Here is a 15,605-nt window from a genome sequence, read left to right on the forward strand (position 1 = left end):
ATCAAATGCCGCCGTGGATGCTGGTCCTCGCAGTCCCAAGTTCGTGCGAGTTCTTTTTCCAGGGTAACTTGCCCCCAAGTCTCCCTCTGCGGACGGCGCCCGCTGAGCGGGGGCCGTGAGAGGTGGGAAGGTCGCAGCAGCACAAAAGACAAACTGGAGGATTGCCTGTCAGGTGAGTAGAAAAAAAAAAAAAAATCAGCAGCCTGCCCGTGGCGTGTCTCCAGGGCACGAGCAGAATCGGAGGGAGCTCCAACAGCAGACTCAATACCCCCAAGCAATCCGGGTATTTCTCAACAGTGAAGAAAGAAAGAAAGAGGAACAAGTTCCCGCGAGTTTGTAAGTCTGAGGATTGAGGACTGAGAGCTCCTCACAGGGGACGCACTCCCCCTTGCCTCACCTTCGCTCCGGCCACTTAGATCCCACCAAACAGTCAAAGCTCTCAGAGCCCTACGGCTTACCTCCCAGCCTGCTCCTAGTCCCCACCAGCCTCCACGGACTGCAACCACAACCAACAAGGCGGTGCAGCGAGGCGGAGATGCGGTGGCGATCAGCGTTAGAGCAGCAGCCGGCAGGGGAAAGGCAGCGGACGCCCCGGCAGGCGGCAGCACAGCGGCAAGGGGAGAACGGTAATCCGCAGCAGCACCAGCACCCGAATCACACAGCACGCAGCAACAAGCCAGGCTCGGCCTGCAGCGCGACTTGCAGCTCACTGCTCACAGCTGTGGTATGTTGCTCCTCCTCTTCTTGGTTGCCGGTTTATTCCCGGTTTTTCAGATTATGGCTCACGCTCCCCTGCAGTTTACTGCGGCCTCCCACGGCTTCTCACACCCCCGCGGAATGCTGCCGCGACCGTTGCAGCCGCCGTGCTGCTCTTCTCTCGAATACCTCAAATGCCTCTCTCGCCTCTCTCGCAAAAACTGTCTGTACAGAGCTGAACGGGAGGTGGGATGTTCAACCATTATCTTTCAAAGCATCAGACATGCGGAAGGAATGCGGAAGCAGGAGTAGCCTTTCAGCTATCGTATCGCTGCATACTGTTTCTACCGTTGCTGTGGCTACGTTTCTTCAACCACTTACGTGCCCATTGAGACAGACGAAGAAAGACTCAACAAGAACGCTAGAACCAAATATAAGTGGAGCTTTCTTATTAAAACAATCGTCTACAACAGAGTTTTAAAAGAGAAAGGAGAAAAGCTTCATAGCATCGGTTGCATCCGGAACAGCTTCTGCATTCCCCCGTCCACTTTTAAACAGCGCCGTTTTTGCATACCGTCTCACATCAGAAAAAGTTTCGAGGCGGGCCGGCTCGATGTAGAGAAAATAATACTTAAATAATACGAGAATACGAAGAGTGAGATGTGAGCAGTGAAGACCACAACATAAGATTTCACATGCCAATTGGTGCCTCACTTTTCGTATAATCTCTGTGAATATCTGTAATCCTGGAAAAAAAGCTGTTTAAGGCTTGATTAATCTAACTCTGACTGGCTTTGCTTACAAGCTTAGAAGCAACAGGAATTCAGAAGATTGAGGGCTCACTCTTTGCTTGGAAATAATTGACTGAAAAACAAATGGTCCTGAGGAAGACACTATAACGTGTCGAAACGCGTTGACTACAGCCGTACCAACAATATATACTTTCCTTTGTTTGGTTTTAAAGAACAAAAGTTTCTAATTTTGTTTATCAGCAAAAACACTTTTTAACTGTATGAATTGTCGTGCACACAAGATATGTGTTTAAATCTCTTTTTATCAAAATTATTAAAAATCCTTTTTATCAGTATTTATGTTTGTGTTATAGTTCTTGTAAAACATAGCCAGTGTGTCTTTTCTGTTGAAGTTGGCCTGGGTTTATACCTTCGCATTTGGGATGTTCAACCATAACATTGACTAGCTGTAGTCTCTGGGTGGATGGATGTTTTATAATTTCAGATCCTGTGGGATTACTTTTTGGCTCGGAAATTACGGAGACAGTTCTGTGAAAATTCGATTTTAGAACTTTACCTATTGAACTGCAACCTCCTTCCTCCACAGCACACATGTAATCTCGCAGATTTCTGGAGTAGTCAAGGGTTTCTCTGGTGGCTTATCACTCACACAACCCATGGAGATTTCATTGTGGGAATCGTGTCAGGCACTGTTAAGTGGAATTTTATATTGTTTTACAACTTTTTCCGCATATTTATATAAATGTATGCATTTTATGATTGTATGCATGTTAGTTGCCAGTTTAAGTATCCTTAAATGAGTCAGTGTTGGGGACTGTGTAAAGCCAGTGGTAAACTGGTTCATTGGGACACATTACAACACATTACAGAGATTGGATCTGTTTATTATGAAAGTATAGAGCTCAGCCAGTAGCCCTGACATACGTATTGTGAAAATCATGTGCGTAAGCAACCGGTTTTTAAGGATAGATTTTTATTACACTGTACTAAAGCCTGTAGGTAGGAACATTGTTGGACAGAATTTGACAGATTACCATATTTGGCAAATAATTTGGTGTTGATGATTCACCCAAACAAACCACAAAATAAAAGATATGCTCTGCAATGATCCTTGTTAAGCTCTCTTTACAGCAATAGTATGTTGCTTTGCACACTGTAATTTTGCATACAATTGTACTTTAGTTACTGTATGCTGAAGATCTTGCGTTATAGAAACCTTACGCTCAGTACAGAAGTCTTTAGTTGGTTTTGGTGACGTGCCAGTGATAGAGGCTACAAACCTAATTGTTTATTATGAAAAGTCATGCTAAAAGCAGTAATCTTCGCATATTTATTGTAAAAAGCATGTGTTAAAATCAATAGGCATTTATTGGTGGATTGTTATTACACTAAATTTAAGCCTAAAAATAGTTGTTTTATTACATAGAATCTCACAGACTACTTTTTGAATCAAAGATTTTGGTGTTGGATAACCCCACTGACAAACCATTGGTGTAGAAGATTTGCACTGTGAGAATCCTAATTTGACAATCCTTGCTAAACACTATTAGATGAGATTGTACTTTACCATGCCAACTGTAGTTTTGTAAACATTTACAGTTTTATGACTGTGTACTTGAAAGTTGCCTTGTGGGAAAGCTTGTGCTCAGGACAGAGGGTCTGAGTTGGTTCTGATGGCAAGCCAATGATAACAGCTATGGGCTTGAATGGTGTGTGGGGAACTGTTATGGCAGACGTTATAGGTCTGGCCTGTATTATGAAAATCTCCTACAGAGGCAGTAGGCCTTTTTTATTTATTGTACAATTCATATTGAAAATCCAATAGGCCTTTAACTGTTGACTGTTGTCACATTTTGTTACAGGCCTTAGAAAGGCATTTGGTTACATGTAATCTCACAGATTAAAATTGATGGGGCTGAGTGTACTAACACACAAAGGGGGCAGATGGGGCACTGTTTCCCTGATCCATGAGGAGACCTGGCTCTATGGGTGAGGCTGTCACCAGAATGTAAGCTGTGCACAGTCCAAGTCACTATAGTTCAAGACAATGTGGTGAAAATTCCACACTTGGGCTATGAAGTAAGCAACTCCTGCAGCTGATTTGTGTGTTTGAGTGCACCAGCCTTGTAATCTTCACCTAAGATTCTCTCAACTTGCTACAGCATCAATAGAGCAGAGGTAGTAACGGCAAGGGTGATGGGTAACTCAGTTCTTTTTGACTCAGCCTGTGAACCAGTCCAGCTGAAAGAGCAGCACTCTGGAGGCTGACTCTCTCAGTATCTGTTAGCTCAGCCCAGATTTCCAGCTTTGCTGCAAATGTGACTGTTTTAATTCTTCAGCTGAGAACTGAGTTCCACCAGTTTTCTTAACTGAGGTACGAGCTTTAAAATATAAAAGTATATTCCTTAAACATTTGAAATTGTTTCACTTTAGTACATTAGATTATATCAATGCACAACATGGACTTTATTAGAACTAATAGTCTTTCCACATTGATGTAGAAACATGATGAACCAACCTATTCTGCCCTGTTGACAATTGTATTAGTTACTCAAGTAGCAATTCAGTTGTCATGTGCCTCTTAATGGAAAAGGGAAAGTGGTGGAGAACAGGGGCAGAAGGTTATTTGGGATAGAGAACACAAACGCAAAGACCTGTTCATCCAAGGCTCCTCTTCTTGAGGGTATTCACAGAAGTGGAGGTGGGGGTTCCATCACTCAACCTCTGCCTCCACTTCTGTGAATACCCTCAAGAAGAGGATCCTTGGATGAACAGGTCTTTGCTTTTGTGTTGTACATTGAGAGGAGGGCGACCTTTTTATTTCTTTCCCTCTATAGCTCCTTATTGATAGAGTCTTTGGGATAGAGGACTGTTACTAGTTTTTGACTCCTGTCCCCACAAAAGCTTCTCACAGGCATGCTTGTATGATACCTTCTAATGTTTGTGCACTTGTAGCTTCTGCGGATCTAAATTACTGACTTGTGTCCGAAGTTTCTATTGCTCTTTCTATTGGAAGTACTATACATTATTTTATGCTAGATGCACTCTGCAGACAACATTGAACAGAGATCTCATTACCTCTGTCCTTATTGGTTCAAGTTCAGTATGCATAAATCAGAATCATCTGATGGCAGTGATACTTAATGGAAATTGCAAAGCATGAAGCCATGAAAGAATCTTGAAAATGTGCTCCTTGGTTCTTCGTCCTGAATTATAAATTGGAGTACATCTTGTAGGCTTTCCTTTTCATAATTGATGCTCTTGATTTAGCCTGTTTTCACTAGGGGTGTGTTTGGAATATTGCTTTTAACTCTTTAGGTACCATAGTTATGTTTAGGCCTTTGGAATGTGCATGAACTTTGAAGGGCATGAAAGGTTTTTTAAATTCCATCAAGACAGAGAGGATATCACTATCATCAATGTAGCTGAAAATTAATTTGAATTGAAGAAAGTCTCCTGCCAAAAGTACTCTGAGTTGAGATGATACATGCTAGTTTGGCACTAAATCCCTTAGACCTTTCAGGTTTCCCGTGCCTCAAATGCCAGCAAAACAGAGGAAAACCAAGAAAGGTTTGCATATTCGCATAAGACCCTTTAGCATTTGTACCTGGACTCTTCCCCTCCACTGTTTTCCTGTAAACCTCTGCTTTTTGTCATGCTCAAACTACTGGGCTTGGCAACTATTGACGTTTCTCAAGTTTTTGCAGGTGAGATATATTTTCCCCATGCTTTATCATGAGAAAGGAGTGATAAGCTTCCTCAACCTTGACGTGAGGTCTAAGCACTTTATCTGGATGCTGCAGGTGCCCATGTGTGGTCTACAGTTGATAAGGGGAGCTGGATTTTTCAGTCCCACCCAAATCTGAAAGTCCGATTTTACCAGAGAGAAAAAGGGGCTCTTCTGATCCAATAAGGTTTCTGTAAGCTGTCAGGTGCACTTTTTGAATGTCGTTATGAACCCCTGCTTGAACTCTGAAGTACTCAAAAGTGTATCCACAGAAGGAATAGGTGGGATTGGCATAGTTTAAAGTAGACACATGGTTTCTTGCAGCTGCAGGGACATCATTGTGGTATCTTTCAAAGCACCTTTCCCTCATTCTTATTTTGAGCCTTCATAGCTCCCACAAGTCTGCCTGACTTCCTGGCCGTCCTTTCTTCTAGGACAGATTGCTGTTTCCTCAGTGCAAAAGCAGTTGACTGTGGCATGTTCATTAACAAGGCTCTATCGGCTAGCAGCTTTGGGATCCTCAAAAGCTTGAAAAAAGTTCTCTGGTTTCTTCCCTCATTGGCCCTGAAAACTGTAATCCAGGCTTTGGTCACCTCTTTCCTGGACTACTGTAGTATAATCTACCTTGCCCTATCATAAAGACTCCTTAATCATCTTGAGACTATTCAACATTTTGCTGGCTGCCCATTTACTTTTGAATCTCCCTAAATGTGTCTCTGTCATGTCTCATCTTAGAGACCTAAATTGGCTTCAGATCAGCAAACGGATTCAATTCAAGTCCTTGTGTTTTGACTACAGAGCCTTTTGGCTAAAGTTTCCAGAATTAGCAAAACAAGACAGGGAGGTAATTCCTTCAGATACTTGGACCACAAACTGTGGAAACTGCTCAAGACATGGCTGTTTACAAATTAGATTTGCCTGACACAGCATGGTAGACCGTGAGCACCTAAACACCTCCGGGTATTAGGGCGCACAATAAATTGTTATGACATAACATAACAATAGCCTGCCAATTTAACTGCAAAACTGTCTGGCCGGAGGAATTTTCAAGAAACTCTTCAAAACCTAGCTTTTTTACTATGTTACCCGCCTGCTAGTGCATCTCCTGGGACATTCCGTTTTTTAGCAGCCATGTGCTTTATAAGTTTATTAAAATAAATCAAATTAAACTAACAGTAAAAAAGATCAAGGGAAATTCATTTGAATATCCTTTTTCACAAATATTGGTTGGGTTTTCAGATATGGGACCTTGTATTTGTGAAGTTTTGTGAGGTGTTATTGTTATGAGTGCAACTGACTATAGGCGAATTTGCCAATTTGTGTAGGAGGAAATTCAAATGAAAACAATTTCCATGTCGCAAAGTGTCATGGCACAAGGCACATTCTTTCCTGTTAATGTGTGTTCTTCCCACGAGTTAAATCGATACTTGTGGTTTCCTTTTTCGTTTGCCATGCTGAAACAGAAATTAAGTGTAACTGTGTTTTCCATGAAGTGGACATACGCAAAGAAGAACATGTATCTCTGAATGATGCATTTTAATGATCTTATTGGTTACCACAAGCATCTTTCTCAGGAGCGAAGAAATTGAAGATTGTAATCTGAACACTTTGTCTGCCACATATTTATGGACCTAGAAAACAGAGTGGCGATGTTATTGGCACCCTATTTTCCTCAGACTTACCTCACGACTTATGTCCTAGGCTCAACCCCTTTAACATTACTAGAATGGTGTATGTGTGGTCAAATACAGGAGAAGAGTTTACTCTAAGGGTAAGGATACGTCGACCTTGAACATGTTCATAAAACCCAGGATATTCAAACCAAAAATCTGACTGCTATAACCCATGAAAGCATAGAATGTGAGATTCTATTTCATAACCTTACTCTTCCATGAAGTCTGTCCTCGTATTGGTAATAATGGAAACCCTTCATCAGCATTGCAAAAACAAATCTTCACCTTAAAAGAGCAATCGACAAAGTTACTGGCCACTGTTCGACAAAGAACAGGGCGATGACCTGTGGAGGGGGCGCTGACCTCTGTGTCAGCAATAATTTATAATTGGAGAGATGGCAGGCACTTTTGCCTGGTGGTAGTGAGAAAATCCGAGGAGGTGGTCATTGGGTGAGGGGGCGCCGAAAATGGTTGTCGCACCGGGCGCCACCAGTGCTAAAGCCAGCCCTGGTGGTAGGTAAGTGATCCATTCAGGTTTGACCATAAGTGAAATGCTAAAACAAACCCAACATTTCCAGAAATGTTTCAACATATGCCCTTTGGCCTGCAGCGTTGGACTCCTTTATAGATTTGCAAGGCCAGCGTTTGCTTTGATATATTCCCTAGACAGTGGACTTTGAGTCAATCGTCTTCAGCCAGGGCTTTGCCTTCCATTGATATCTTTGATTAGTCCAGAGGAGTATTACATCTCACTGTCATGCTATCCGCTGCTGGGTTTATTTTCCATCGTCCAATGCAGCATTTTATATTTATGAGGTGCATTGTTTTCAGAAGTAGCATAAGCTGGCATGGATATTTGGTGAACACATTCTGCACTAAATGGAAGACAATGCAATGTTATCTTTAGAGGTCTCCTGACCTGGGTGCTCAGACTTCCAAGGTACCAATAGCACTGTACATGCATCGTAAAGCTCTTCTGTGAATTAACTGCCCCTTGCTGTACATCGTCTGTGTCCTATTCAGAAAGTGGGGCCTTGGAGAAGGAAGGGCTGAATGATGGGTATGAAAATCATCAGATGCAACTGAGGTGGGCGGTTACCCACAAGTCAATCACAACGCACTACAGGTCAATATTCAGCTTTCAGGTGGCACTCACTTTGAGACATTATTCACTTTCCAAGTAGTATTTATCTCTCAGCATCCCAAGTCAGCATTCACTTTTCAGTCCACATTAATCTCTAGTCAGCACTCATTGCTGGTTACTGTCCACACTTCTGACAGCATTCACCCCTGCAATCAGCATTCACCACACAGTCAGCATTCACAACTTAAATGAAATTTACACCAGCCACTACATCCCCACAGTCAATCACCAGTCACTGGTTCTAGAGGGTTCATTTTTTGCTTCTTCTCTCTTGGCCATTGTGCACCATGGCTCTTATCTTTTTATACCACACCTCGATATGATCACGGCAAGACGGCGTGTGACCCACACGCCGTCTTGCCGTGATCATATCAAGGATAACAATGAACTGGATCGCCCCATCGTGCCGCGGCCATTCTTAAGCCCTCCAAGCTTCCAGTAATTGAACCATTGCAAAAGGTCACATAATCCGTATCTGGGAAGGAACGCTATCGCAGTTTCTTCATTTAACCTCCATTTCGTGGATGAAGCCGTCCCAAGTTAATTGCTTGGCGGCTAAGACCAATGTTCCTGCTCACATCTAATTGTTTACGTCGTGACTGCACTACAATTTAGTGCATAGGCTTTTATAAATACAATCAGGCAAAAATGAAATTGATAGTCCTGAAGATGATCCCAATTTAATTTTGGAGATAGGGATAGAAACGTTACGTCGACTGTTTGTACAGTACTGCTTCCTTTTCATTTTGTGATATGTGTTGCAGTCACTTTTGGTTTGAGCTTACACAAGATTTCATTGTATTGTAAGCCACCTCTTGCTCCAACTTGTTTGCCTGTTAATCTTTTCCCCAGGTATTGTTTTTTCCTTTCTGACTTGGTACAGGCTTGTGACAAGTTATCAATGTATGGTTTGTCTCACTTTAAACTCTGTATCCTTTTACCTAATCTTTTGAAATAAATACCCCCTTGTCCGGCTTGACATTGGAGGAAAAAGACACACAGTTCTTATTCTAAGTCTGTGCTTATTATTTTGCCTTGCATCTAAAAGTTTAGGACCTTTGTCTTCTTTAATATTAATTTTATACAGCCTTGAAAAAATGACTAAGGGCCATATGTATCAACATCCTGATTTGCGATTCTCAAATAGTGATTTTTTAGAAATCGTTATTTGAGAATTACAAATAGGAATGTATGTAAGAAATCGCATTTTTTTAACGATTACTTAATATTCCTTAATTGCGATTTGCACATTAGGAATCGCAATTAAGGAATACTTTCCCATTTATTTTTTTTGGGCCAGTAGGCCCATAGGGATGAATGGGAAGTGATTCTCCATTTGCGATTCGCAAGTTGAGAATCGCAAATTGAGAATAATTCCAATGGTGCAGGGGTGTCAAAAGGACACACTGGTGCACCCCTGAAATAAGCATGGGTGCACATGTGGCACACATACATGCCCTAAGGGAATCTATGTGCTTCACATTGCACTTTGAAAAATGCAAAAAAGTGAATTTTTCAAAGAAAGCGCAAATTACCACCAACTTGAAGTTGGTGGTAATTTGTGACTCCTTAAGGCCAAATTGCACTTTTCTGGTGCTTCTTACATTGCATTTAAGGAATCGCAAAATTTGCGATTCTTTAACCCCTTCGCTGCTAGGCCTTTTCCCCTACTGTGCTGAGCCCTTTTTTGGCTATTTGGGGTAGTGCGCGCTTAGGCCCCTGTAACTTTTTGACCACATAAGGTATCCATGCCAAATTTGCGTCCTTTTCTTCCAACATCATGTGGATTCCAAAGGCGCCCAGGGTTTGTAGATTCCCTTGGAGGGGTCCCAAAAATTAACCAAAATATAGTGATTTTTTTGTTTTTTTCAGAAAAATGGGAAAAACGGGCTGCAAATGAAAGCTTCTGGGTTTTTCCCTGAAAAAGTTATCAAAAAAGGGGTTGTGGGGCTGAAATCTCCATTTTCTCAGCTTTTAGGGAATGACAGTCTTTTGTCAAAGACCCGACATTTTTCACACAGTTTTGGCATTTTTCTGGGACATAGCCTATTTTTGCTATTTTTAGAGGTTTCCACCTCTTTCCAGTTAATGGTAGAAATGAGTTCGAAAGCAATAATGGATCCTGGAAAGCTGTACATTTGCGAACAGTAGACAAAATTCTGAATTCAGAAAGGGGTCATTTGTCTAAATCCATGAAGGTTTCTTTACAGAAACTAACAGGTAAATATTGGAATAATTGAAAATTTGTTGAAAAAAACAGCCTTTTGTCACGACGTTTTCACCTATAACTTTTTCTAATTTTGACAGCTCTTGGAAAGCAATATATTGTCACATCCGTTAGACCTTCCTGGTTGTGGGGATATATAGGACTTGTAGTTTCACCAAGAACCCGACAAACCCAGATCCAAAAACTGAGCAGCAACTTGCAATGGTATTTTTTTATTTACTGGGTATAGAGCACTTTGTCTTGGAAAATGTATACATGGAAAAATCTGTATGAAAGACACCTATGTATTTCTGAATTGGGTACAAATTATAGAGTTCAGAAACAGTATATAATTGCTAATTTTCAAAATTGGGAATACTCATACTAGCATGAGAATTATTGGTCATTTTTCAAAAATATTTTTTTTTACACAATGTCTTTCATTAAAAGGGAGAAATGCATGAAAGCTCAATGGGTAATAACAGTTGATTTTCAAATCTGAATTACCCCAAGTCTCCCGATAAAAACGGTACCTCACTTGTGTGGGTCGGCCTTGTGCCTGTGACAGGAAACGACGCAAAATGCAACGTGGTCACACCTAAATTTTGCAGTTACAAATTGACCCTTTTTTGGCAAAGTGCCTACCTGTAGTTTTTGCACCCTAGCTCTGCCGGCACCTAGGGAAACCTAGCAAACCTATACATTTTTGAAAAGTAGACACCCAGGGAAATTCGGGATGGGGTGACTCGATTGCCTACCACCACGTTTTGTTACCCAGAAACACTTGCAAAGCTAAGAATTTGACAAAAAATACACATTTTCCTCACATTTCTGTAGTGGAAAGTTCTGGAATCTGCGTGGATCAACAAATTTCCACCCACCCAGCGCTCCCCCAGGTCTCCCAAAAAAAATGGTACCTCACTTGCGTGGGTAGGCATAGTGGCTGCGACACGAAACAGCGCAAAACGCAACGTGGTAGCACCACAATTTCCGAGTGAAATCTTGCGCTCTTTGGACAAAGATACTACCTTTTGTTTTTGAGCCCTAGCTCTGCCAGCACCTAGGGAAACCTAGCAAACCTATACATTTTTGAAAAGTAGACACGCAGGGAAATTCAGGATGGGGTGACTCGACTGCCTACCACCAGTTTTTGTTACCCAGAATCCCTTGCAAATCTAAGAATTTGACAAAAAAAACACATTTTCTTCACATTTCTGTGGTGGAAAGTTCTGGAATCTGCGTGGATCAGCAAATTTCCACCCACCCAGCGTTCCCACAGGTCTCCCGAAAAAAAAGGTACCTTACTTGCGTGGGTAGGCATAGTGGCTGCGACATGAAACAGCGCAAAACGCAACATGGTTGCACCTCAATTTCCCAGTGAAATTTTGCGCTTTCTGGACATAGAGACTACCTTTTGTTTTTGCGCCCTAGCTCTGCCAGCACCTAGGGAAACCTAGCAAACCTATACATTTTTGAAAACTAGACACCCACGGGAATTCAGGATGGGGTGACTCGACTGCCTACCCCCAGGTTTTGTTACCCAGAATCCCTTGCAAAGTTAAGAATTTAACAAAAAAAAACACATTTTCCTCACATTTCTGTGGTGGAAAGTTCTGGAATCTGCGTGGATCAACAAATTTACACCCACCCAGCGTTTCCCCAGGTCTCCCGAAAAAAATGGTACCTCACTTGCATGGGTAGGCATAGTGGCTGCGACATGAAACAGCGCAAAACGCAACATGGTCGCACCTCAATTTCCCAGTGAAATCTTGCACGTTTTGGACAAAAAGACTACCTTTGGTTTTTGCGCCCTGGCTCTGCCAGCACCTAGGGAAACCTAGCAAACCTATACATTTTTCAAAACTAGACACCCAGGGAAATACAGGATGGGGTGACTCGACTGCCTACCCCCAGGTTTTGTTACCCAGAATCCCTTGCAAAGTTAAGAATTTGACAAAAAAAACACATTTTCCTCACATTTCTGTGGTGGAAAGTTCTGGAATCTGCGTGGATCAACAAATTTCCACCCACCCAGCGTTCCCCCAGGTCTTCCAAAAAAAAGGTACCTCACTTGCGTGGGTAGGCATAGTGGCTGCGACATGAAACAGCGCAAAACGCAACATGGTCGCACCTCAATTTCCCAGTGAAATCTTGCACGTTTTGGACAAAAAGACTACCTTTTGTTTTTGCGCCCTAGCTCTGCCAGCACCTAGGGAAACCTAGGAAACCTATACATTTTTGAAAACTAGACACCCAGGGGAATTCAGGATGGGGAGACTCGTCTGCCTACCCCCAGGTTTTGTTACCCAGAATCCCTTGCAAACTTAAAAATTTGACAAAAAAACAACATTTTCCTCATATTTCTGTGGTGGAAAGTTCTGGAATCTGCGTGGATCAACAAATTTCCACCCACCCAGCGTTTCCCCCGGTGTCCCGAAAAAAATGGTACCTCACTTGCATGGGTAGGCTTAGTGGCTGCGACATGAAACAGCGCAAAACGCAACACGGTCGCACCTCAATTTCCAAGTGAAATTTTGCACTTTTTGGACAAAAAGACTACCTTTCCTTTTTGCACCCTAGCTCTGCCAGCACCTAGGGAAACCTAGCAAACCTATACATTTTTGAAAACTAGACACCGAGGGAAATTCAGGATGGGGTGACTCGACTGCCTACCCCCAGGTTTTGTTACCCAGAATCCCTTGCAAAGTTAAGAATTTGACAAAAAAACACATTTTCCTCACATTTCTGTGGTGGAAAGTTCTGGAATCTGCGTGGATCAACAAATTTCCACCCACCCAGCGTTCCCCCAGGTCTCCCGAAAAAAAATGTACCTCACTTGCGTGGGTAGGCATAGTGGCTGCGACATGAAACAGCGCAAAACGCAACATGGTTGCACCTCAATTTCCCAGTGAAATTTTGCGCTTTCTGGACATAGAGACTACCTTTTGTTTTTGCGCCCTAGCTCTGCCAGCACCTAGGGAAACCTAGCAAACCTATACATTTTTGAAAACTAGACACCCACGGGAATTCAGGATGGGGTGACTCGACTGCCTACCCCCAGGTTTTGTTACCCAGAATCCCTTGCCAATTTAAGAATTTGACAAAAAACACATTTTCCTCACATTTCTGTGGTGGAAAGTTCTGGAATCTGCGTGGATCAACAAATTTCCACCCACCCAGCGTTACCCCAGGTCTCCCAAAAAAAAAGGTACCTCACTTGCGTGGGTAGGCATAGTGGCTGCGACATGAAACAGCACAAAACGCAACATGGTCGCACCTCAATTTCCCAGTGAAATCTTGCACGTTTTGGACAAAAAGACTACCTTTTGTTTTTGCGCCCTGGCTCTGCCAGCACCTAGGGAAACCTAGCAAACCTATACATTTTTGAAAACTAGATAGACACCCAGGGGAATTCAGGATGGGGTGACTCATCTGCTTACCCCAGGTTTTGTTACCCAGAATCCCTTGCAAACCTAAAAATTTGACAAAAAAACAACATTTTCCTCAATTTTCTGTGGTGGAAAGTTCTGGAATCTGCGTGGATCAACGAATTTCCACCCACCCAGCGTTTCCCCAGGTCTCCCGAAAAAAAAGGTACCTCACTTGCGTGGGTAGGCATAGTGGCTGCAACATGAAATGGCGCAAAACGCAACATGGTCACACCTCAATTTCCCAGTGATATCTTGCACTTTTTGGACAAAAAGACTACCTTTTGTTTTTGCGCCCTAGCTCTGCCAGCACCTAGGGAAACCTAGCAAACCTATACATTTTTGAAAACTAGACACCCAGGGAAATTCAGGATAGGGTGACTTGACTGCCTACCCCCAGGTTTTAATACCCAGAATCCCTTGCAAAGTTAAGAATTTGACAAAAAAACCACATTTTCCTCACATTTCTGTGGTGGAAAGTTCTGGAATCTGCGTGGATCAACAAATTTCCACTCACCCAGCGTTCCCCCAGGTCTCCCGAAAAAAATGGTACCTCACCTTGACATTCAATACCACCAGCTTTTGCAAGAGGGGTTACCTGAGTTTTTGGCCCGTGCTAGACGGCCATCTAGGGAAACCTACCAAACCCACACATTTCTGAAAAGTAGACACCCGGGGGCTTCCAAGGAGGTATGGCTTACGTGGATCCTCCAACGTTCCTTTACCCAGAATCCCTTGCAAACATCAATTTTTGATGAAAAAATCAGTTTTTTCACACTTTTTTCGCGTGGGAAAGCGTGGCGTCACTGGGCTCACACAAATTTCCTCCCACCCAGCTTTCCCCCTGGTCTCCCGATAAAAATGGTACCTCACTTGCTTGGGCAGGCATAGTGGCTACAACAGGAAACGGTCCAAATTGTACAGTGGCGAATTAAGTTTTCAATTTGAGAGCGTGTGATTCAAGGAAATTGTGACAGACAATTTCAAGTTTGCAGGAGATTGTGGAAAAAAAACAATAAAAATTCACCAGAAAGACATGACCATATACTTCCATGGTTTAACAATAAAATCTAAATTTAGTAAGTTATTTATAGCTATAATGTACACCGTAACAGAGTTACTCAAAAGTCAAACATTCAAGCACGGCTAACTATTCCTCAAAGACACACACATACAGGTTGGATTTGGCACGAGGGCGAGTGATGGTTCAGTACATAATATTTTATTAACAGGATATTTCATAAAATGATATGCTCTGTCAATAAATAAATGCATAAAAACCGAACCAGTGACTCTCAACTTGTGGGCTGTAAAGCCACGACAAGGCACCAACCGTTTTACAGGCCATTCACGCACCTTTCATACCTGTTACACACCAGACCATTGACACCATCCGGAAGGAAAAGCAACACATTACAACATTTACAAAAAGGGACAAGGTACACCCTACTTCTGAAAGGGAAAACAAAAACAAATAATACTGGACAGCCATCTAAACCGCAAACACACAAACATACTGGTTGGATTTGGCACGAGGATGAGTGATGATTCAGTACATACAATTTTATTTGCAAGTAATTTCACAAAAATGAAATACACTGCGTATAATTGAAAGTATGATAAACTGAACCACTGACTCACAGCTCGTGAGCTGTAAAGCCACGTCAAGGCACCAACCGCTTTACAGGCCATTCATACACCTTTCATACGTGTGACACATACAAACCATTCACACCACCAGCCGCGGACCCATCACATTTCAACACTCACACCAGCAGACAGCGCCATTCAAGGGCCCATCACTTTCACACGCCCATATATCTGCCACAGCAACTACACAAAATGATGGACTGCGTAGAGTGTCACTCAACTAGCAGTGTATGTAGTGACCAACAGAAAGTTAGTACTCACACACCGCCAGCCGAGCGCCAGACCACCCACACCACCATCCAAGCACCAGACCATGCACACCGCCAGCC

This window comes from Lissotriton vulgaris, chromosome 5 (assembly GCF_964263255.1).
Source record: "Lissotriton vulgaris chromosome 5, aLisVul1.2, whole genome shotgun sequence".
In the NCBI taxonomy this organism is placed as follows: domain Eukaryota; kingdom Metazoa; phylum Chordata; class Amphibia; order Caudata; family Salamandridae; genus Lissotriton; species Lissotriton vulgaris.